The sequence below is a fragment of the Amblyomma maculatum genome, chromosome 2, assembly GCF_055883805.1.
Source record: "Amblyomma maculatum isolate TAMU_Amacu chromosome 2, ASM5588380v1, whole genome shotgun sequence".
Lineage (NCBI taxonomy): Eukaryota > Metazoa > Arthropoda > Arachnida > Ixodida > Ixodidae > Amblyomma > Amblyomma maculatum.
In genome coordinates this window covers 125,210,618-125,235,963 of record NC_139345.1, presented here as the reverse complement: position 1 = coordinate 125,235,963, position 25,346 = coordinate 125,210,618, and positions in this window count along the sequence as shown.

Below are 25,346 nucleotides of genomic sequence, written 5' to 3'. Positions count from 1 at the left end.
TTGGATTTGTTTGCCGCCTCTAAATAGGTAATTCACCAAATGTTCATTGACCTTTGGAGAGTTCTTATTAAAGAATAAATTGGGCCCGTTTGTGTAGAGGGGTTAAAAATGTTTATTATCTGTCTATATTTACTAGCAGAGCTATTAAAAGCAGCTATGGGACAGAGACTGTAAATTTTGTGCTTGGTTTAATATGAGATAGTGAATAACGACTCGAAACTTAGCCTACGAGCTTGCTATATACATGCTGCCAGACGCTACGACACATAAGGAAGAAATAATGCAAGAAACCTTGTGCTATAGCCTTGCCTGTTGCTCAGTTTTTTCCTCATGTGCTGTGATACCAGAAGCATGCAAATACTGTGATGTCCCTCTACCATGAGATGTAGAGGGAAAATTAAAATATGTGCTTGGCAAATAATTTACCACCGCGTGCATTTTATCGACATTATATTTTTGTTATATTTGCATTCCTTTGTCAAGAGCTTTATGCATATTTTTGAATCTCTTGGTCTCCATGCGATCCAACATAAGAGTGAGGTAAAAAAATGCCCACCTGATTCTTTTTCTGGGATAATAAGTCATCCTCCGAACGGTCCTCCAGCTTAGCTTCCGTATGTGCACTCTCTCAGAGCACTGCAGCACGTTTTCAGTATCTGCATCAGTGATTATTAAACAGGGTGTGTATCCGAGTTTCGTCCATATAAAGCAACTATCGTGAGCAAGATTATGAGCGACCCTTCCCAGCCTGTATCTGCGATCATGCTGAACTGCACGCTGGCGCCATTTGAAAAAGCTTCGGCGGCGAGACCAGCGCTGTTCGCCGCCTATCAAGAATTTTGGCCCTGTGCGTCGGCCTCCAAACTACTCCTCACTATTCCTCAGATGACGCCCACATGCAGTTCGACACAAAACCGGAACGAGCTCGGGGGGGGGGGGGAGGGGGGGAGGGGCTTCTTATTTGCTCACGATGGCATGCATATACTAGTTGCATGTGTGTTGTAGAATCTGCGAAGGAGTAGGTAAATATATGCTTACCACTGCATGCGCAGGAGGATTTGGCCAGAGTATTCTTCAGTGTCCTTCCCATAAATTTCGTCTTTCCAAAATACAGTGTACACAGTTGCGTTTTCAAAGTCCTTCTTGAGCGCAGGATAGAATGAACGTATCTGGTTCACGTGCAGTATATGTATGCGATTGTCCCAGTCCCCAGGAATCTCACCAAAGCGTAAATTACGCGCTTGCTAAGAATAAAGCGACAATTACTGGACAATTAAAACGACGCACTAATACGGGGAAAAACAAAAAAAAAGTAACGGGAACAAAGCAGCGAGAAATGGACAACCGTTCCTTCAATGTCACACAAATGGTCGCGGCCATGAATGCGACTGCGGCTACAAACTTTGTGACTGCCGACAGCAGCCCAAGCCACTACTAGCAATACGTCGCTAATATATATTTAAAATAAAATTCATAATTTGTGTACAAAATTGTGCTGTAAATGCTTCACTGTTCAACGTACGTACATAAAAATTATGGGATAGACTCGTGAGAGTTAATATTGATCTGCTTGGCCAGCGTTAGCGAGCTCAATCTGAATCGAGAAGCATAGTCATTGTTTGCATCCAGTTTTTAGCTACCCTCGTAAAAAGCCCGTCACAGTGTTTGCTACATTCTTCCTTGGACATCGACCATACGCTGTGAATGATTTGCTTCCGAGTGATAAGCATTGGTTCTTTGCTTGTTCAAAGTGTCGAAACCAAGCCATGCAGCGAAAGCTCTACTTGAAACCGTCTTTTGATGGAGACAGCCTGCCGAGGACCACGTAGTATAACTTGTCGCGGCCGAACAACCCAGAGCGGAAAGCGGCTTGGCCGACTAGGCTCAAGGCGCTTTTAATACCTTATTTGATAAAGACGACTGTCTTTAATGTGAATGAAGACTGCGATTCCGAAGCGCCTGGCAGACGCACGCCGCCTCGTCAATCCGATTTTTCAGCGTAAGACGTCGTCACCCTCGTGATGGACTTCGCGGTCACCCATGGGTTCTCGTGGACATAGGTAGAGCACTTATTGAAGCTCATGAGTTTTGTTTTGAGAAGAAGCGGTATTTTAGATTCAAAGTTTCTGCTCAAGAAATTTGTAGCGATATTCCATGAAAGTATGACTTTCCATTTGTATTGCCCCTACTGTATGTGATTCCTAGGACAATGTGATGGAGACTTCAAGAGAAAGCAGCTACAACTGATATGTGTGCAGGGAAAATGCATGCACACTGGAGATGTCCTAATTGAGCAGGGTGGATTTTTTGTCGGCCTCCCAGTGATGTAGCAGCTGAATTCAATACTTTCGTCTGAAGAAGTTTCTCGGTCAATGAAAACGCCCATTTCAAAGAATATCTGATCTACCTGCCCCACGCTACAAGCGCGACATCACAGCCGGGGACTTGTACTGTCAGCAGCGCAAAGAGATGAACCTCCATGAGATGAACATCTCTGTGACCGTGAACTCGGATGGCAGTCTGGTATATAACTCTTCCAAGTTTTTGCTCTTGCCTATACAGATGACAATCAACGAGCTGCATTCATCGCAGCGATTTAAGAACGCTACTGTTGCCATGCTTTGGTATGGTCAGCGCCACCCAGACATGACAATGGTTGAGCAGGTGCTCTTAAAACAGCTGAGTGCACTTGACGAGACTGTGTGATTGGTCGACAGCGAAGTCTACAAATCAAAGGTAAGGACTGTGGGGCTCCGCAGCCCCTTTAAGTGTTTTAAACCACGCGCGCGTCTTCCTATTTGTATTGTGTTTGCACGGGCAGTGCAAGTGCGCATGAGAGAGCAGGTAACATTAGGGGGCGTGATATTAGCGGTGGCAGACGAGGGTAGATAAGCGCGTAAGAAGCGAGGCGCGGGGCCTTTTTCGCCCGGCGGAAAGGCCGGCGCGGGGCAGCCGGCGAGCGTCATGGGCCAGCAGGGTGTGCACGGACGACAGAAAGAAGATCGCTCACACGAAGATGGAAGCAGTGCCTGCAGAAACGACCTAGGTGTATTCGTGTGAGTTGCTGTCACGCCAGGAGCAATTCTTGTGCCGCCGTTAGCGTTTTGGCCCTATTGCTCGTTTTATTCGCTCCGAAGTGTGTTTTGTTTTGCCGCGGTAAAGCCCGGACATTCTTCCCGCTTTCCGTTGGTGCTCTAGTGTCGCGCACATGAACAGCCTGTTCTCAGCGCGGTAGCGCCCTATGTTTTTATTTTTCGTTTATTCGGAATAAACCGGTGTTTTTAACAGACTGGATTTGTCACTCATCGGGCGAGGCCATGGCCTGCGGACCCGTTCTTTTGAAGGCGAGGCCTTCAGGACTCAATATTTGCTAAAATACTACTATATATTTGCTGCAGAATGACTACATTTATGCATAATTAGGTGAAATATAAAGTTATAATGCTTATTTATATATAGTCTAGCAAATAAAAATTTGGCAGAAATTTATTTTCAGCTGCCTTCTGTATGTGGGAGCTGTTTTGGTCCTGATGGGTTCACAACGACAGTTATCTAAACAAGTGCCCTTGTTTGCTGTTTAATTTCCACCAGTGAAAATTGCGGAACAAGTGCGGAAGCAGAAGCCACCTTGAGTGGTGTGACTGCTGCAGTGCATTGATTTGCAGTGTCGTGCAGTGATTTTTTTCCATAATCACTTCTCAGTTCTAGATGACTAGTACACAGCGGTGAAGATCGTTTATTCTTATATTGTATTCATTGAACAATGCGTCACAGGCCTCTAACTACTAAAAATGTCTACTTCCAAATTTTGTATGCCAGTAAAAAGGAAGAGGTTTTGAGGTTTATCTATTCAATATTGCAGCCCTTCAGCCAAACTTTCATGAGCCCGCTTTATACCAAAGACGTTTATACGGTTGCTTATATTAATATCACATGCATACTGTTCAGTGCTTCTGCTGACGCCCCTTCAAGAGCCCTTATGCAGAACATGGTTCAATATATTGGCTATTTTGGGCTCAGCTGGGGTTTACGTCGAGGCAAGTCCGTTGAAGGTAAGAAGATATACTTGTACACCGTCTACAAAAACACCTCTTATTGTCGATGTTCTTTACTTCTCCGTTCCTCTCTGTCTAGAAGCGAGAGAATACCAATGAATTGGTCGTAATCCTCATCAAATGAGTTGCGCGGACAGAGAGGCATGCAATTTCGTGGTCATGCAAAATCCTACTGCATTGTTTTTCTCTGGATTTGTACTTCATGTAGTTTATTAATTTTGCATTATTCATGTTTTTAAAACATGCACTTTGAGCTTCTCAAAACAGTTTTCTTCAACCTGCCATTACTAGTTATTCCTTGGTACTAACCGAATGCATAAAAGTTATAGTAGGGAGAATTGTTTATGCCTTTTTAAGTGCGTATGTGATAAGCTAAACCCTCTATTATTATTGATATAAACAGCGCGAACACGAAAACAAGGGACAAGAAACACGAAAGCCACAGTACATGCGCTGTGTTTTCGTGTTCGCGCTGTTTATATCAATAATGAATAAGTACCAACTCGCCCAACAAAGTATCTTGCTAAACCCTCTAGCTGCCTTTTATTTATTGTCCATAGATATTGTGATGAAATTGTCTAGTTTAAGTATCTCACTGAATGCTGCTCGCTGCCTAACGCAGATTTATGCATTGCAACAAGCGCATGCTTGGGTGGCGTATGTGTAGGCGTGCTAACCTGGCAAGAATAGTGATAGTTTGTTAGAAGTACTGCCTGTGATACATATTAGCTATATTTTGGATTTTCACGTCATAGAAGTCACGTCACTGCCTATGCCAGAGAAATTAAGCCCAGGGTCGGACTTCTGAGTGTTTCGAACATCACAGTAAAGTTGCGCCTGTACGCGGCTAGCCTGAAGTCCAGGGTAGTTGTTCAGAAGCCACTTGTGAGCGAAACGAACTAGCAGAAGTGCCTAGCATTTGCCCGAAATCATGAATAATAAACAGAGGAGCACTGGGCAAATGTCGTTACGGATGAATCTGTTTCACAGTTAGGTGGGACCAGCGGCAGCGAGTGAGGCTGCCTGAAATCTGCTGGTAAGTAATCACTTGCCCTAATTTATAGTGAGACAAATGAATCATTTATGCACTACTATTGTCTGTTACTAATCTTATAATATTGATGAGCCAGTTCTACTAAAATGAATACATTTTACAGTGACTTATCATGTGCAGCTTTGAAAACCGAGTGAATTCACGAAGGTGTTTTGTTTTAATTCCAGAAAATACAATTCATTATACTAATAGCTCCAATGTGGTGAGTGAACAACAGCGCAACCACAACAACTGGAGTTTCAGACAATGGCTGAAATTTATTGTAATTATATGTAATAACGCTGGCATGTACTTTTTAATTATATACAGTATTTTGTTTGGCATTAAACAGTAGCAGTTGAAGAGCCAATTTTTTAGCTCTGTAGCATACACACAAATCTTTAATTGACTAAATCTGGGAATATATTACGATCTGACAAGAAAAAAATTAGTGCACCAAACAAGGCCGGTTTGCTGCACTTCTTTGTGAAACATTTAGATTGACATCAGTTTCTGCCCTGTATGTCGGATAGACGATCCTAAATGATAGCACTGACCCGGTCGTAGCTGTCGAGCCAGTCATCTGCGTCGTCGCCGCGGCGACCGGCGAACATCTGCGGGTCGCGCTGACGGCTACTGACAGTCCAAGTGGCAAGGGGAGCTGGAGTCGAGTTGGTAGCAGCCGGAATAGCGGAGTGGCCTTCTTGTGTCATGACGATGGTGGTCGGGGTCAAACGGCGGCCAGAACGAAGCTCCAGGTGGATGCAGGTGACGAAGCAGCGGGGAAATCAAGGCGCACCTCCACCACGTGTAAGGTAACGCGAAGGTCGGACTTGGGGAATCAGGCTTTATTACAGACCTGAAGCCTTGGTCGCACACTGCAGCCAAACACACTCCGCGATGACGATGGGTATCTACAAGAGGGAGCAGGATGAAGATGAAGCAGCACGTTCAGCAGTGTGGAAGGTGAAGCGCCACACAGTGCTCACACTATTACTGATGTTCTTGTTCCTTCCAGAATTCTAGTTGCACCTCAATTTGTTCACGAAAGCTAACAAAGCATTATTTTTTTCTTTTTCGGCAGGTGTATGTCAGAGCACATGCAACGTGTCGCTGCAAGCGGACTTTCCGCTGTGAATATTTGGGGGTTGTGACCGCCCGAGGCCTCGTCCCCTGGTAAGCTTAGAAAGACGCTTCAGTCGGGAAACCTACAGTTCTATCCTCGATTTCCTCTTCTCCTACATTTTAAGAGGACCCTTTCCCGATGGAGACCACGTTTTGCCCTACGATAACTACCCTATACACAAATCGAAAACAGATGTTTTTTTCTCGAGCAGCGTGATATTGCAGTGCTAGACTGTCCGCCACAGTCCCCTGGCTTGAACGTTATTTAGAATGTTTGGGGCGGTATGAAGAGTGCTATGACCGGCCGACGGCTGCACGACATCCTAGCGGACGCACTTTCGGCTGCTGTTCAAGAGAAATGGGAGCGACCAAGGTCAAAATCAGCCTTTGCAGGTCAGCTCTCTAGAATAGGATGCAAGTCATTACAAACGGGGAAGGCGAACCGACCCGCTACTAAGCTTGGCCCTAGAACTCCCTGAATAGGGCCATTCATAGGCCAGTCTTGAATCCCAGCTTCATTTTAAAGTCTTTATCTTACTTCGACTCGAAAGCTTTATTTTCCCTCTTCCATTCCCGGAACCATTTATCAGGCATTTCTGACCCTCCGTATCTAAATGTTGCATCTATATCCTTAATCTGACATAGAGCCTAAGCGCCGCATTCTCTGTCACCATCGCGACCAGCCGGAAGCGATCAGCTGCAAGCCTGTAGTAAATTTGCTTCCCGAAATAAAGTATTTGTTCCTCGTTAGCCCCTCTCCAAGTTCATGTTTACTCCTGTTTTTTTTGTTTTACGCTGCGTTCGGACACGTTCGAAAAAAGCGATGCCGGCAGAAAGCGTCAGCGTAGGCAAGAAACATAGATGAGTTGAGCGACAAATGCAAAAAGCAATCTAAGTACATTAAGGGCATTTCGGTGCTATTATCAGGGTCCTTTGATTGGTGGCATGAATATCCAAAAAATACTTTGTTGTTCAACCTGCATAACGGTGCAAGCAAGGAAATCCATAAAAAACTCATAAATAAATTTACTGAGATAATATTTGAACTCATTAGAAGAGTCGATGATTTCTGTCATTTTTATGGTAATCTTCAAGTACTCTCAAGCCATCTGCAAGCTCATTTGCACTATGTGATTGTGGGCCTAGAAGAGTGAGGCTTATGCCCCCTCCGTGAACACTGCTTAGCCGGTCGTTCTGTGAAATATCTCATGCGTTATCCCATGTCGCCTGCAGCAGTGCGATCAATTGCTGAGAATAGCTCGCTGCGCCTGCTCTGTGGGGTGCAAACGCCCGACTATTTATTTTGGGAACGAAGTTTGAACTCAGCCCCTGCGGCCGTTTTGTTGGATGTGAAGGCAAGGTTGTCATTTATTGACCTCTTTCGCGCATGGTAAGTATCGCTGATGGTCGAATAAATCTCCATTACGTCGGCATCTACCAAAGCGGTAGTCGCTTTTGGACGTTTACATAGGCCAATGAAAACTGGGGCTGATAAATTTGGAACAACGCGTGCACTGAGAACACACGCGGCTGAGTGGCAGCATGCCGAACCAAAAACACCTTGCACTGAACGAAGCGTGAAAACACCATTTCGGACAGTTTGACCGCTGCCAAAACATAGTGACGAACTCTTATCAGCAAATGCAAGCATGGTGAGCGCCGCACTGTAGCAGACGACACGAAACACCGCCTCCAGCCTCCCGTGCTCCTGCTTGAATGCGCGGCCGCTCCGAATGCGCCGAAGTTCCGCGGAGAGCGGCCACGCTGAGTCTTGTTCGCACATATTCTGGCCGACCCTCTACAGGGCAAAAACATTTCACGGGCTCCAATAGGTGCCAATATATTTTCTCAAAACGTGTTGATTTGTAAAATTCTGGATTTGCTGGGCGGGGCGGAATATATATTGCACCACATCCCTAATAAATACAGCAGGCGTCCCGCGCGCTACTGGATTATCAAGCGTAGAATCGCAATGGTATACATTTGTCCCTCAATTTCGATATTCGTTTTACCGCAGAGGACGAAAATGCAACGTTGTATTAATGCGGAGAAAATGGTAGCTGCGCAGGCAGAGTGTGCTGCAAGGCAAGTCAGCAAATACGCGCCGATTCGATCACACGGCATCCATGGGAAAGCTACGAGGGCGGAATATGGTGGCGGTCTAAATAATAACGCAGTGAGCCTGAATTCTCCTTTTGTGCCGCGAGAAAAGCAATTTGCTCTACCATGATTTCTTGCTACGTGGATAGCTACTTTTGCTCTTTGGATAAAATAACTAATATACACTGGCACTAATGACCAGTAGCCGGGCCTACATGGCTGTGACGGGTTTAACGCGAAATATATCGGCATATATCGTTCGTTAGTCGGAGTGCGCTGCATATGGGACGGAAATGGATATTGGTACGACATAATACAGCGTATTGCACCATTGTAGACGTAAGCCACGGCATAAGGGTTCTATTTCTTAGCAAATAACATATGCCCGGTATTTTTACATGACAGACAAATGCTGAATCGTCGAGATACTGATGATGTCACAGAAAGCAAATAGAATGTGAAACGAAATACAAGCAAGCACTGTACTTCTCGCCTAATTACTACTTCCGTATTTTCTGCTTATATAGTTACAATCACACTCATTTTTTTGTGTATTATGTTAAAACTTTCCTCCAAGGAACACACGTCATACCTATATTCCCCTCTTCCCACAACTTCCAGACCATGTTCCCGAGTGTTAAAGTCCGCCTTGCACGTCCAAGGGCAATGAACAGTAGAAAGCCTTGCGTGGCGCAAGCTGCAGTACATCTGGCTGTCAATGAAAGTACGGAAGTATCGAATCTCTCCTAAAATTGCTAAATGTTTCTTTGGGACCAAATGATTTTCTATACAAACGCAAATTATTTCATTATATGCGGCGTTCATCACTTCTGTTTACAGGCCACGTTTTAAGGCGATAGCCTTTAATGGCTCATGCTCGCGGATTGTGTCCGTCCGTTCGTAACGCTTACGTTACGCGGTAGGCGGTAGCTGGCAGCTGAAGTGGCCGAGCACTAACTGGACGTTTGGCTAAAGCTGCCAACTCGGGCCTCCCCCTTCATATGGGAGCGTGATATCAGAGCATGGAGGAAGGAAAACCTAGGATGGAGCATGACGTCACGCAGCCAACCTTCGCCGCAAGCCAAGTGCCGATAAAACCGCTCCCTCCTTGTTTGTTCGCTCTCCTAGTTACCCTATGTTTTGCTGTCGATGCGCTTTAGTGCGCGCGTCTACCATGGGCGCGGGCATGCGGCTGTCTGCTGTGTGCGTTGCTGGGTGCTGAAAGCGCGGCGGGCCCTGCACGGAGCCGATTTGCGCATGCTCGTGCGCAGCGGTAGTAGATATCACCGCACGCAATCACGTGGTCTAACACCATAGGGGCCGACTTGATTGATTGAAAACTTTATTGAGTGCATGGGAGGTCTAGGAGTTGTGGGTGGTTCGCCTATTCCGGCAGCCCAGTGGCCTGCGCCGCAGCGTGGGCCCTTCGAACCAGTCCTCGCTGTTGGTCGAGGTCCTCGCTGTGCAGAATGGGCTCCCACTGCTCCAAATTCGGATTAGGAAGTTTATCGATAAAAGGATTAATTTGGAATGCTTCCTTTTATTTTTATGACTAGGCTTCACGGATATTGCCGCGCGCTCCCTTCTAGTTTTTCCTTCCACCATGTATCAAATCTGAACCCTAGGCCAAGCAGGAACGTTCATAAGGCTCGGTTAAAGTGGTGCTTTATATATTTGCTGGTAGCTAGCTTGCGCTATCGCGTCATCGCGAAGGTGGGAGCGAAAACACAGAGAAAAAGGATCCGTTGTGGAGGGCTTCGGACCACCGTGCGATAGACGGTGGTGCCGGTGGTGGTAAAACATTTATTGTACATTTTGAAGGATGTTTGTTTCGCGTCGAGACTTAAGGGCCTCGGCCTTGCAATACTGGGTGGAGTTCCTAGCCAGGGACGCCAAAGGAGGTTGCCGCCGCCAATGCACGCCGCGTTAAGGTCCTTTGGACTTGTAGGTCACAGCAGCCGAGCAGGTTCGCGTCCCAGTCATCCTGGGAAGGATTAAGGATGAGGGGAAGGGTTGGGTCTGTAGGCAGGCCCATACTATGTGGTAGGTGACAGCCACCTCCCCACGGTACTGGCATTGGCCAGTGAATTGGCAGTCAAAATTTTGAAGTAAAGCCGGGACAGCATCGTATTGGTGAAGAGGCCCAGCAGCAGCCTCTCGTTCGCTTTTTCCAATCCTTTGCAGGAGTTAGGGTATTTTCGATGCGAGTTTTGGTAGAAAATTACAATGTTTTTGAAGCCGGATTGGAATCGATTACCTCATCTGATTTAGTCCCGAGGAAACTGCCCGGAGAGGAAGCGCGCGGGCGACTGCGTCAGCTGCCTCGTTCCCTGCAATACATTGGTAGCTAGGAGCCCAGACGAGATATCGGCACGCGGGTTCCTTGTACCAACTGCAATTTTGATATATTCAATAAGCTAAAGGAATGGTCCACCCTTGCTCGACGTTCCGACAAGCTCTTCCTGAGCCGGTGATGATATATTTAGAGGTGTGGTCTGAGGCGGCGAGTGCAATGGCTACCTTTTTAGCGTGTGTTATAGATTTGGCCTTGAAGGTTGTGTTTCCGTTGTGAACGACTGCGGCCGTATACTAGCCCCCCGGAAGGGGGCCCGAGGCATTCACATAGAACACACCTGATTTGTTGTTATTATGGCGGGCCAAGGCTTTCGCCCGCACCAAGAGTCACTCGTTATGGTCTTCTTGTGACATGTTGGCAAGGAGAGACCGCAGACTGAGGCTGGGATGCGGAGCCTCTTCTGTGTGAACTATTTATGTTGAACATTTAGCCGGGCAAGAAGGTAGCGACCCGACACTGTCGGTGTGAGGCGGGTACATTGGTTCATAAAATGTGAAGCTCCCTGAAAGTGTTCACCAACCCTCGAGCAATGATCCGACCGTTAGAGGTGGAGATTGGGAGGTCGAGGGCATGTTTCATGATTTTCCGGATGACCCCCTCTAGGGTTTTCTCTTCGTGCTTCTGCAAGTGGATGTAAGGAGTCGAATGCAGGTTTCAACTGGTTACGAAGGCGTTTGTCAGCAGAAAAGCATTCTACTTAGCACCCCCCGCGTTTGTTAGACACCCGACGAACCATACGGCCCACCTGATCTACTACCTGGCGTAGCTTGGCTAGTGTTGTGTCAGGGCGTCTTTGGTGATGGATGAAGAGAGCGAGTACTCTGATCTCTTTTGATTCATGAATGGGATCGCTCTCAAGCGAGAGCGAGATTTGTGTGGTGCATCTTGGAGAGGGATGGAGATGCACAAACAGCGATTTTTGGGGGGAATATTGAAGCCCACAGCGCCGGCTACAGCGGTTCACAATGCTTTTCGCTGTTTGCAGGCAGGTTTCATTGTCGCCCACGCTGCCCTGGGTGACCCGGAGGGTGTTGTCGTCGGCGTAGGGCGCGTGTTGACCGCCTTCGACCTCAGCCAGCTGGGCCGACAGACGCATCATGGTAATGTTAAAAAGCAGCGGGGAGAGAACTGCGCCCTGAGGTGTGCCCCGCGTGCCGAGAATGAATGTTCCGTGCTCCTTGTCGTGTAGTTTGATGTAGGATTGTCTGTCTTTAAGGAATTGTTTTATATAATTTAAAGTACTGCTGCCACAGTCGTTTTGACTTAGATTGGTCAGTATGACTTCGTTTGTGACATTGTCGAAAGCGCCTTAAAAGTCTTGGGCGAGAACAACCTGTTCATTGTGGGGGTGCTCAAATGGGTTGAGAATTTCTCGGTTAAGTTTTAGATGGAGATCCTGTGCGGATCTGTGTGGGCGAAATCCGAGCATGGTGTCCGCAAAAGTGTGCCTATGTTCAAGGTACTTGAATAGCCGGTCGCACTCCACAGTCTCCATTAGTTTACCCACACAGGAGATGAGAAAGATTGGGCGGAGGTTATCCGTGTCGATTGGTTTGCCAGCTTTCGGGATGAAAGCCACAAGGGCGGTTATCTAATCGATGGTTAAGAGGGTTTTCCCGGTTCAAATTGCGTTAATGTATTTGCGTAGGCACTGGTATGTCGAGTCAGGCAGGTTCGCCAAGAGCTTGACGGGGACCTTGTCCCGACCAGGCACGGTGCCTCTCTTCATTTTGACTAGACTGGCCCGAAGATTGTGAAGCTGGAAAGGTTTGTCCAGCTTCGAGTTCTCCTTGCCTCGGAGGTGTTGAGCTGTGCACAAGGAGCGGTCCAGAGCGATTGTGCCAGCTACACAGTGTTGCTTCTTAAGACGTGTATTGCTTTATGTAAATGTTTTTGGGTTTCGGTGCGGGTCTGCGTTGTATTTATGAGAGCTAGGTAGAGCCTCCATGTATTACGGCTAGACATTTGTCGGGCCGCTGTATTGCAACCATCCACCCAGTTCGAGTCCGCGAGTTGGGCCGAGTACTCGGCGGCTCGGTGAGTGATATCGGCAGTACGTTCCTTATTTTAATTTTGCGGTTGTGTTTTTGGCGACGCCAGCGGCGTGTAAGGCTGCAGCGAACTTTGCAGAGGTGAAGGAGGTGGTTATTCATGTCCTGCAAATGTTCCCGCCATGTTCGCAACGCGATAGAAGCTTTCGCCTCATCTCAGTTTAGGAATGCAAAGGGCCCCCTAAAATTCTTAAATATTTTTGTTCCAGACGAGACGTCATGTTTTAAGTCAGTTTTGTAGAGTGCATGTAATTGTCGCTCCTTGTCCATATCATGACCCATTCTTCAAACTAGGATTTTTTGGTTACTGTTAACGTCGTCGATGTCGGATTCTCAGCAACACTTGCTTATGCTTTTACGCTAGAAATGACATTTTTCTCCTCGCAGCGTTGTAGCCGGGAACACAGAAAAAAAAATTAAGCTGTAGATTTAGACGGCAAACAAAAAAAAAAGCTACAAGTATCGGATGGATGCATTGATACAGAATAATGATATTGTTCTTTGTAGCAAGAAAGTTGGTCTGTTTTATTGAGTAAAATAACGGCAAGGTTTTGGCATGAGCGAAACTATAACTTATCCTGAAGCTGAACTGATTTTACAGAAGGTTCAAGTGATACGTTGATAATTTCGCGGTTGTTTCTTGTGCTTTTACTCTCTTTCTTCCTACAGTGCACGGCGCTAAGCGCACGCCCTTCACGTGTCGCACTATAGTTCCTTTAGGTTAAATAATGAAATAAGTTAAATGAGATAACTACAGTACGGCTTTCTGTTTCGGAAGAAGCATAAAACACGACCAGCACTAGCCACGCGGTTTTAATCGTGAATATGTTCATGCTCTGAAGGCAAAAAATATTGACCAGCAGTACTATTTAGTCTTCACGCTCTCCAAAATATCCTTCTTCACAGCGCTTCAGCACCGAATAAGTAAACAAAATTGTCCAGTTGTTCAGTTTGTTTACACTTTCTGCCAGGTGATTCACACTAGGCAGAGTGCGAATAGAACCGTGTTTCCGTAAGGCCGGCGTTGCTAATCCTTGTGCTGCGTTCTTCTGTTCATCGCATCTCGTGGCGCGTAACCAGAGCGCGGAAATTGATGGGAGAAATATGATCGCACTGCATTCAGTACCGGAGAACGATTCTGTTCGTATCGTGGCGTGCCTAGTGGTTTCATCTGAAGTGTCAGAGCGTCCCACTTGAAGCCTGCCATCTCCTCTGATAGGCTTCTCTAAGCTTACTCAGAGCAGTGACGATATGCTGATGATGCAGGCTCATTGGAAGCTGTTTCTAGCGGTTCGAGGAAATACGATGGTCACAATGTGCTTCTTTAGCTGTTTATGATGCAAGAAAAAGTGCAGTGTAGGTGAGCAAGAAGAAGCCGTTTGCAACCTAGGCTGCAGCTGCGGAAGAAGTCGAAGTCATCGCCAGCTGTTAAAAGTTTCAGACAAATTTGTGAAAGCACACGTATCGGGTAAAAAGCTTTCGAAGACGTCTACAAAAACCTGATTGTCGCTCGGAAAATAACGAAGGCAGAACGCTTCGGTACGAAGGCTCTCACTTCGGTTCAAAGGCTTATATTTATGTTATTGCAAGGTGATTTTTTTGGTTTATTAGAAATCATATGGTGACTGTCGTGTGAAGACAGGGCTTTTTCTATTTTATCCCCTGCCATATTGATATTCGAGGCCGTTTTCTGCGCAAATCGGCCACCGTGCTTTCGTCACCTGTAAGAATATATAATTCTGCTACTAGATTACTACGTCTAAAAATTACATTTGGGAAATTAAAGCAAAGTTATACCACGTCCGTCGTCTACCGCAGTTTTCAATAGGTAACCAGGCGTTTGAAGTGTCAAGGAAACCCGTATACATACGAAAGTAATCCCGGCTTTCACAGAGCCAATTTCAGTAAACCGAATAAATCGCTGCACGTACATTCGCAGTGGCACCACGGTGGCTCTGCTTTCACCCGCAATAGCAAATCATTCGTCAATGCAAAAACCCTAAAATCCTCGTCGTCCTATGAATGTAACGTCAGGTTTGTTAGCGCAAAATTGCTAGCATGCAGTTATATAATTTGGCAGCTGGCGTTTGGCTTTTGAGTTGGTCGGGCGCTTTTTGTCTGGGGTATGTATAACGACCCGACACAACGATATACACGACTTGTCAGGAGCTGCTAATTTGCTCAGACGATTAGGGACGAACGCATAAGATGGGCAGTCAATTCCCGGGCCTATTGCTAAAAACAGTGGCACTGGGTCCCAGCTCCCCAGCTCCATACCTGATTATGGTCCCAGTATAACGCTGGAAACTGGGAGCACTGGGACGCGCCATACTGGGACGCTCCGCGCTGGCGGCACTGTTCGCCCGGAGAAAAAAAGGAGAAAGAAATAAAGCGCGCTTCGAGCTCAATATTTAGGCACCTATTCAGTCCCTAGCTCACCACGCTAACCACTCGGCCACGCCAAGAACTGGAATTCTTCGAAACAATTCTGCATTTTATGTTATTACCCGCATTTATAAGGTTTGGACTTCATGTTTTGCAGTCTACAAGCCATTGCTGCCGCTCTAACAATTACAACTCCTTGATCGTAGGAGCTTGCTGCCTGCTCTCATGACTTGCAACTAATGTTCTGGGTGCCTAAGCGCGCTATTTTGTGCACTGGAATCATTTTAACATGTGGAGGTTTGACATCGCTGGCAAATTTACCAACGCCGGCTCTTCGGTTCGCTCTACTACCGTGGGCGCAATTTTCGCTGAACACGGAGCTTTAGTACAAACCTTCAAGGAAAAAGGTGCGACCAAGCTTCAATACCGGCAAGCGCAGCCGCCACGGCACTATTTTGCGTGTAACTAAACCTTACTTGTATGTAAACATTTCGGGAGGCATTGCGGTCACCGGTGGCTCGGCTGACGCAGAGTAAAAAAGAGCGCAAAATCTTGAGAAACACGCTAAATATTATGCATTACAAGCGCTGCATGTTGTTGTTTTTTCTTTCATGGGCCCATCGCTCGGTAAAGTTCACTCTTCCTCGTTTTATTTTTTCTTTCTGCTGTTAATGCTGGGCCGTGGTGCAGACTACGCTCGCCTGCGATTGAGCCCGCATTGAACATTTTGGCAGTAATCATTGTGTTAAAGTCCCCTTAAGATCAGCTGTAAAGTTTCTTATGCATGGTAGCCCACATTATTCAATTACAGCTTTAGTTGTGCGTTAATCGTCAGTGTGCCATGAGATATCAGAGGCGCGGCGTTCGTGGTCTCTCTCGGAACGCTCGAAACAACCTATCGAAACATGGAAACTCTAGAAAAAAGATACTGCCTTTGTTTTCTTACAAGTGCGCAAAGACTTCGCCGCAAAAAGCGATTGCATGACCCATATTTTTCATATGAGCCCCGATGGTCGATTGCGAGTACGCTGTTGCCATGTTGGCACCTGAGGGATGCTACTCCGGCTGACGCCACAGGCCGCAGCGGCTATACTGGGGCACTGAGACCAGTGCGGCCCCAGCGCACATACAGCGCTTCTCCAAGTGAATCGCGGATGCCAGCGACATACCCAGCGTCAAAAAGCTAATCCCAGCTTTTTTTCCCATCGTACCAGTGCAACCAGTGTCTTCCCGTTACTGCTCCAGTGAATATCGCAGATCTCCAGCGTGCCCAGCAGTCCAGTGCAAAACCTGCACGAAAATCTTACTGGTTTCGCACTGGAAGACGCTGGGAGACACTGGTTTTTGCCCTTCTATCCCGAGTCAAACATGTGACTTGCACTCCGTACAGGCACGTTCTTGGTTAATGTAGAGTGTGACATCAATCTAGGGGAGGCACCATAAAGCGGTAGCTTACATTCAATTTATAAGGAATATGCTTGAAAAATAAAGGCACAAACTATTACATTAGTAATTTGGTGCCAAGCAATTGCAGCTGCACTAACAAGGGTACGTGAGGAGAACTCTAGTAGTCTTCAGTAGCCTTAAAGATTGATCTATTGATTTACCTTGAGAGGGAGAGGTTGAGTCCCAAAAATTTTAAATACACATCTACATACGTCTGACGGCAATATATTGCTCACACTACGTCAGCGCCTTTCGATAATTTTGAGGCCTTAATCTTATTTTCCTTAAATAATGAATGCATTGAAGTGCATCAAAGAGTAATCAAAACAAAAATATGAATGCATATTTTTATGTTTTCTTCCTTTCTAGTGACAGCTATAGACAAAGGTTAAAACTTCCCAGTGTTAAAAGCCTTCGTTGTCGGTATAAGCCTTATACCGAGAAAGTTCGGCTTCAATCAGCAGATAAAGCGCGCTATTCAAGAAAGCCTGACTATAACACACCTTCGGTCGGCATGCGCCAGCTCTTGAAAGTGCGGCCATGCTCTATTGAAACAAAAGTGTGTATAATATTTTGTATGACCTCACACAATCAATGTACGAGGTTATTGCAACAGCACATATGATCCATATGATCATTTATTGATCCTGAATGAATCATATGATCCTATATTAGATAAAAAAATGTGGACTGTATGATTCGCATGATACATGATGTTTGTGAGAAATGAAGGGCGAGAAAGAATTTTTCAAATTATTTATTCTGACTCAACAAAGGGTGATTTACAGAAGTAATATGCTTGTTTAGCACTTGAGGCAGTCGATGTCTAGTCATCTCGGTGTAAGTTGGCGTGCAATTAGTGCTCAATGAAAGTAGCAGCAAAATTGAATAATATTGTAACCCGCGCTAACCGTGTCAGTTCTGGAGGGAGAAGAAGACAAAGTTCTGTGGAGTGCGCATGGTTCTGGGACGCCGCTGCGTTTGCCTGGTCAAGCGCCTGCTCTCTGCCTCCTGTGCCTCAACCCCGTCCTTTGACCCTGTCCTTCTGGACTGCCGTACGGGTAGCGATAGAACCCGTGACATTTTGGTGGAGGCGCGGGGTAAATGCAGCACAGCCCCTCAAAACCAGCTACTCTGAGTTCGCCCCCAAGTCTCAGCCGCCACCCCTTCGACGAGGAGGCCGAGATACGTGCCAGCCGGCGACTTCAAGGGCTTGCTCCTGAATTTGGACTGTTGCCGAACTCAGGCTCTTCACGGCTTACAATGGCCCGGAGTACCACGACCCAATGTCAACAGATGGACTCGTTTCTCGCACCGTCCGTGGTGTACCTACCGATGGCTCCTCGAGCGGCTGCCACGTTCCATGGCGATGCCTCCGAAGATGTGGAGGATTGGCTGGAGCAGTACGAACGTGTGGCCCGCCACAATGGCTGGAATGCCGAAAACTTTCTTCAGAATTTGTATTTCTGCATGGACAGTACGGCTCGGCACTGGTTCGAAAACCGCGAGGCCTCCCTTACATCCTGGGACACCTGTAAGGAAGAGCTGCGACGGACGTTCGCCAATCAGTATCGGCGACAGCGAGCAGAAGACCATCTGCAAGCAAGAGTACAACGACCCGACGAAACTGTAACGAGTTTTGTTCAAGACGTCCTACGACTTAGCTACCATGCTGACCCCCGTGCCACCGAGGAAAAAAAGGTGCGTGCACTCATGCGGGGCGTCAAGAGTGACATTTTTGGCAGGCTGATTCGTAATCCGCCGACTACAGTGGCACAATTTGTAAATGAGGCGACGAACATTGAGTGAGCCTTGGTTACGCGAGCGGACCATTATCGTCACCTTGCTGGAGGTCCCAGCGTTTCGAACCTTTCAGCTGCTCGCTTTCCTATTGGTTCCCTCGACACCGCAAACCTACGCGAGATCATCCGCGAAGTTGTACGCGAGGAAATACGGCAGCTGCTTCCACCTGCTGATGGTACGGCATCCTGCACCCTCACGGATGCTGTCCGCGAAGAAGTACAACGTGCCCTTTATCCACGGTGCTCCGTTGCTTCTTCACCTACTCAGCCCATTGAGACGTACGCGTCCGTTGCTAGTCGCCCGCCGCCACAGCAGCCACCACCGCCGCCTGCTCGCCGTCAGTACTTGCCTGCACAACCCCGTATCCCTGTGTACGATCCTCGTCCGCAGCAGCAATGGATGAGCAAGGCTGACGCGTAGAGGACAACCGACTATCGCCCACTATGCTTCCACTGCGGAGAAGCAGGCCACGTCTACCGTCGCTGCCCTTACCGCGAGCTTGGTCTTCGCAGTTTCCAGCGGAATGCTCCCCGCCCGGAGTTCGGTGAGCAACCCCGCGACATCGCGGATTATCTGCGCCGTTCACCACCACTCGACCGGTCTTCACGTCGCGACCTTCGCGCGACACTGTTCCGCCGGTACGATTCTCCCCTTCGCAGCAATCGATGGCAAAGCCTGTCCCTTCATCGGGAAAATTAAGCCCGGCGACGTCTGGAGGTGACGTTGCCGAATCCGTTCCTGTTAAAGAGCCTCCACGTTTTTCTCCCCGCTCCCCCACGCGAACCGACGATCAACCTGACGACCTTCCCGATGAACTTCGCGCCGAACTTCTCGCCGAACTTCCCGACGAGCTTTCTGACGAGCTTTCTGACGAACTTCACGACGAACTCCCCCATGGAGCTTCCGACGACCGTCGCGCCACAGTGTACAATAACTTCGATGTGGTGATCAACGGATACGACGTGACGGCACTCGTTGACACCGGTGCAGACTATTCTGTTATGAGTGGGGAGCTATGCCGCCGACTTCGCAAGGTAACGACGCAGTGGGATGGCCCCAATATCAGAACCGCTGGAGGCCACCTCGTGAGACCAATCGGCAGATGCACTGCTCGTACTGAGATTAACGGTCTCAGGTGCCCGGTTACCTTTGTTTTACTATCGAAATGTTCCAGAGACATACTCACGGCATGGATTTTTTTAGTGATTGCAGCGCTGTAACCGACTTTACCGACCACCGCCTCACGCTTCGTCAACCTCGATATACCTCGGCGTAAACAAAGCCCCAAGTTCGCACGGCACGTGTCTTGGCGGAGCACGTAACCGTACCGCCCCAGTCCAGCGTATTTCTCCCTGTCACGTCCGACCACGTTGCTTCTGGCGAAGTTCTACTGGAAGGAAGTGCTCAGCTGCTTCTTGAACGGGGTCTTGGGGTTGCTCGAGGTATCGCGCAGCTGGATACTGGCTGCGTACACGTCCTAGTCACCAACTTTTGTGGCACTCCACAGCGCCTTACGAAAGGCATGGCTCTCGGTACCATGGAGAGCATTACCGCCTCTATTCAAGTTGTTGCCCTGTCCGAAGGTGCTTTCTGCTCCTTCTCTTCGCAGCAGAACGATGCACCTTTGGGTGTAAGCATTGCACCTAATCATTCTGTGAGCAAGAGGGCCAAATTGATAGCGCTGCTTGCAGAATTCCAAGACTGCTTCTCTACGTCATCCGGAGTTCGCCAGACGACCATTGCCAAACACAGAATAATTACCGATGGCGCTGCTTACCCTGTTCGTCAGTCGCCTTACCAAGTTTCTTTCAAAGAACGGGAAGTTATTCAGAACCAAGTGCAAGAAATGCTGGCCGACGATATAATACAACCCTCGCACAGCCCATGGGCAGCTCCAGTGGTACTAGTAAAGAAAAAGGATGGCACTCTTCGATTCTGTGTTGACTATCGCCGTCTCAACAACGTCACCAAGGATGTTTATCCCCTTCCTCGCATTGATGACGCACTTGATAATCTACGACATGCCCGTTACTTTTCATCCATAGATCTGAAAAGTGGTTACTGGCAAATCGAAGTTAATGAGCGCGACCGAGAGAAGACTGCTTTTATCACCCCTGGTGGTCTATATGAGTTTAAAGTGATGCCGTTCGGCCTCTGTACCGCCCCAGCAACCTTTCAGCGCGTTATGGAAACCATCTTGGCCGGACTTTGGTTGGTTGGTTGGGGTCTTTGGGTTATTCTCGGGGCGGGATACCGGACACGGGTTATGCCGGCCTTAATTCGCGGCGGCACTCTTGGTGTCCGGGGGGAAGGGGAGATGGGATGTTGGGAGGGGAGGGGGGGTCATCATCGTGGAGTCGCTCTCGTCGTCCTCGTCATCGGCTCCGTCGCCAGCGCTGTGGCCAGCAGGTCAGCAGGTCCGGTGGTGGGCTACAGTCTTGCAGCCAGGCCGGACTCCTCCAGGAAGGCCAGCAGGAGCCGGTGGGCTGCCAGGAGGCTCCTGGCCGGGAAGAGCAGGTGGTCCTCGGTGGCAGCAGGAAGTCCGAGGGCCCGGTAGCCTGCCTCCATCTTGCGACGGTGGTGGGAGTGTGCCGGGCACACAGAGGAGGTGCCCCAGCGTTCCTGCATCACCGCAGGAGGGGCATGATAGGGAGGGGGCCCGGCCACGGACATATAGCTCCGTGGGCGTCCAGGAACTCCGGTGCGGAGGCGTAGGAGGAGAGCTCGCAACCTGCGGGCGAGCTTGTCGGACAGGCGGTGGAATGTCCTCCCCTCAGCGATCCGCCGATCGGGGTGCAGGACCCTCACGGCCTTCTTGAGGGGGAGCCTGGAAAAGTCAAAGGCAGATACATGATTAGTCATACCTGGTCGGAGAGGGCCGCTTTAGCAAGTGCGTCGGCCTCATTGTTGCCCTGGATGCCCCCATGGCCCGGGATCCAGTGCAGTGAGATGACGAAGCCGGCATCCTCCAGGGCCTGGAGGCGCGCTCGTAGGTGGCAAGCCGATAGCTGGAAGCAGGACGGCGTGCGCAGGAGCTGCATTGCCGGCCTCGAGTCGCACAGGATGGTGTAAAAGCCTGGGGGCTGACCAGTCTCCAGGAAGTCCGCTGCCAGGTGGAGGCCCGCCAGCTCGGCAGCAGTAGAGCTACCTGGAGAGGAGAGCCTACAAGAGCTGGACACCCCCACCTGTGGGGCCGTCATAGCCGCTGCAGCCTGGCCCGTGGAAGGCAGGACCGAGCCGTCAGTGAAGAGGAGGGTGCTCCCTTTGCACTCTTCAATCAGGGCTGCGGCAGCCTGGCCCAGGGCAGCAACTGGGGAGCGGCGCTTGCTGAACCCCTCCAGGTCAAGGGTGACCTGTAAAGGAGGACGTGTTGGTGGAGGAGGGAGGATGGAATACCCTGGGGCATCTCTGATGAAGTCCTTGTATACAGCCGTCAGTTGCCCCATCCTTGAATGGGGGGCGCTGCACAGCCGTGCCAGGAGGGAAGCTCCGTCAGGGGCATGGTGAAGGCGGTCCACGTGAGTGAGGCCTCTCTGGAGGACCTGCAGGGTCAGGGGGTAGACACCGGCTTCCGCCAGTGTTGCCGCAATCCTAGAGCACTGCGTTGCTCCCAGCAGGCGTCGGATCCATTTCCTGCGTGCTCCGTCCAGGATGTTCACTCTGGTGGGCCTGAGGGAAACAAAAGGGAGGGCATAAAGTATGGAAGAGGTGGCGGCCGCCTCAAACAGCCGGATTGCCCATGATGTGGAGCAGCCGTTGCCCCCTGCAAGAAGACGTTGGGCTGCTCGGCCAACCCGGTTCAGATGACCCAGGTAGGCCTTGTCTGCAGGGATCCATGTGAGGCGGTGATCGATCACCAGCCCCAGGTACTTGACCTGGCTTCTCCAGGGCAGGCTGGTGCCGTCGATCAGGGTGGTTGCATGCGCTGACGCTCGTGCTCCCAAAGGATGCACCATGAGGGCCTCCGACTTTGCGGCAGAGAGCTTGAGCCCCCTGTCTCGAAGGAACTGCTGCACGGAGTCGAGGGCTCGTTGAAGAGCTTTCCTGGCAGAGATCATCCTCCTCCTTGGGGCCCGGACCCAGAACGCCACGTCATCAGCGTAGATCGAGGTCAGCACTCTGTGGTCCCGACCCTGTTTGATGGCGCTCGGGAGACCGGCCAGCACCAGGTTGAACAGGAAGGGGCTGAGAACAGACCCCTGGGGCACTCCGGTGTTGATGGGGCGAGACGAGCTCAGGGTCTGTCCAACCCGGACCTGCAGGGTACGATTGGAAAGAAAGGCTGTTATGAAACGCCGCAGGTTACCTGTGACTCCCAGGTCATCCAGAGCCTGAAGGATGGCCTGGTGTGGTAAATGGTCGAAGGCAGACTCGACATCCAGAAGGGCGAGAAAGGCGATGTCGCCCATGTACTGTGCCTCTTCCAGGGTGGACACCACATCCGCGATGGAGTCCGCTGTGCATCTGTGTCTCCGGAACCCGGACTGGCTTTCAGGGAGAAAGTTCTTCACCCATGCGATCCAAGAGAGGCGCTCCAGGACCACGGACTCCATGACCTTGCAGGCTGCAGATATCAGGGACACGGGGCGGTAGGACGAGAGCTTCTGGGGGGGCTTCTTCCCCTAGAGGGTGGGGACCACGATTGCCATAGTCCAACTCTCGGGAAGGATGCCACTTTCCCAGATCCCGTTGAACACCTGCAGGAGGCGGGTCTTTTCTGGGGAGTCTAGGTTGCGCAGCATTTGGAGGGTGATCCCATCTGCACCTGGAGCCATCTTTTTCTTGGACCGGTTGAGGGCCCGAAGAAGCTCGTGGGTGGTGATGGGATCCGAGCACTGAGCTGCGACCATGGAGGCTGCTTCGGGAGGAAGGGGGTGGCGAGTCTAAGGCTCACGTAGTGGAGGGCTTGGAAGAGGGCCGACTGCAGGACGGGTGGCCTTGGACAGGTGGTCGGCCAGCTCCTCGGCTAACACCTGGTATGACACCCCTCTGGCAAAGGCGGCGCCCAGGGCAGGATGGCGGTTGATGGTCACCTGCAGGAGAGATCGGAAGAGATGCCATGCTGTCGCTGACTGTCGGGCGGTTTGAAGCTTGTGGCAGAGGCTGGCCCAGCCTTCTCGACCCCGTCGGTTGGCTTTTCGGCAGCAGCAGGCGTCGACCTTCCTCCATTTGGACCAGTCCTTGGGAAGCTCCGTCTGCTTGGCTGTGCGTTCCGCCTTTCGCCTAGCTGCTCGAAGACCCAGTAGCCGGAGGTCAGGCACCGGGGTCAGTCTGGGGACATGGCCAGTCACGGTGGCACTCTGGGCACATTCTATTAAAAGGGTTAGGAAGTCACCTGCGTGCGGGATACCCTTGGTCAGCTCCCTGAACTGAGACCACCTCGTTACCCGATACACCCTGTCTCGTTGTCGACGCTGCTTGGTAGGTGTCAGGTAGATGGGGAAGTGGTCGGAGCCCAGGGAGTCTGCCGCTCGCTCCCAGGTGTAGAAGCAGGCCTCCGTCAGCAGGGCCAGGTCGAGGATGGGCGAGCATCGTGGCCTGATAAAGGTTGGGGCCGTGGGCCTCAGGAACCGCATGCCAGCGGCTGAAATGGAATCCAGCAGCTTCTTGCCCCTGGCTAAGGATGGCTTCTTGCCCGGACTGAAGTGGCAAACTTGTCTGGTCTACCTTGACGATGCTGTAATATTCTCAAGCACGTTCTCCGATCATCTTCTTCGCCTGAGAGCAGTACTACAAGCTATAAGAAGCGCAGGCCTCACTCTGAAGCCAACAAAGTGCAAGTTTACCTACGATGTAGTAAAATTTCTTGGCCACGTCGTCAGTAGCGCGGGTGTTCGTCCAGATCCCGATAAAACATGCGCCGTCGCCTCCTTTCCTACACCATCGGACAAGAATGCCGTACGGAGGTTTCTGGGCCTCTGTGCTTACTATAGGCGCTTTGTTCCCAGTTTTTCTCATGTCGCTGCACCACTTACTCATCTCACGAAGGAGAACGTCGCCTTGAAGTGGTCGGATGAACAGCAGCGTGCATTCGACCGCCTTAAACAAAGCTTACAGACCTCCCCTGTACTCGGGCCCTTTCACCAGGACGCCGAGACTGAAGTTCATACAGACGCCAGCAACAAGGGCCTCGGAGCCGTGCTCATTCAAAAACAGAACAGGACCGAGCGTGCAATCGCTTACGCAAGTCGAACATTATCGAAGGCGGAGACTAACTACTCGACCACTGAAAAAGAATGCCTCGCGGTAGTTTGGGCGATTAATAAGTTCAGACCCTACTTGTACGGACGCCCATTTCAGGTGGTTACCGACCATCACTGTATGTTGGCTCAGCACTCTGAGAGACCCTTCAGGGCGACTTGCACGCTGGGCTCTTCGGTTGCAAGAATTCGATGCTACTATAGTTTATAAGTCCGGTCGCAGGCACACAGATGCTGACTGCCTCTCGAGAGCCCCTATAGAATCACCATCTGACGGTCAAGACGACGAGTATGAAGATGCTTTTATAGGTACCATAAGCACCGTCGATATGGCAGCGCGGCAGCGACACGACACGGAACTCCGTGAAATAATAGCCCATCTGGAAAGTCAAGAAGGCACCATTCCACGCGTCTTCTTGCGCGTTCTACCCGTATTACGTCTTCGCAACAATGTGCTATACAAAAAGAGCTTCGCAGCGAGTGCGAGGTCTTGGCTACTGGTTATTCCGGCTGACCTACGTAATGAAACTATGGACGCCTGTCATGACGACCCAACTTCCGGGCATTTGGGATACAGCCGAACACTTGCACGAATTCGTTCCAAGTATTACTGGCCTCAACTTGCTAAGACTGTTCGTCACTATGCCAGGACCTGCCGCGAATGTCAAAGACGTAAGGCTCCGGCCATACAACCCGCAGGACATCTTCACCCCATTCCGCCGCCTATGACTCCGTTCCAGCAGGTAGGCATGGACCTGCTCGGACCTTTTCCTTCGTCCAACTCGGGACACC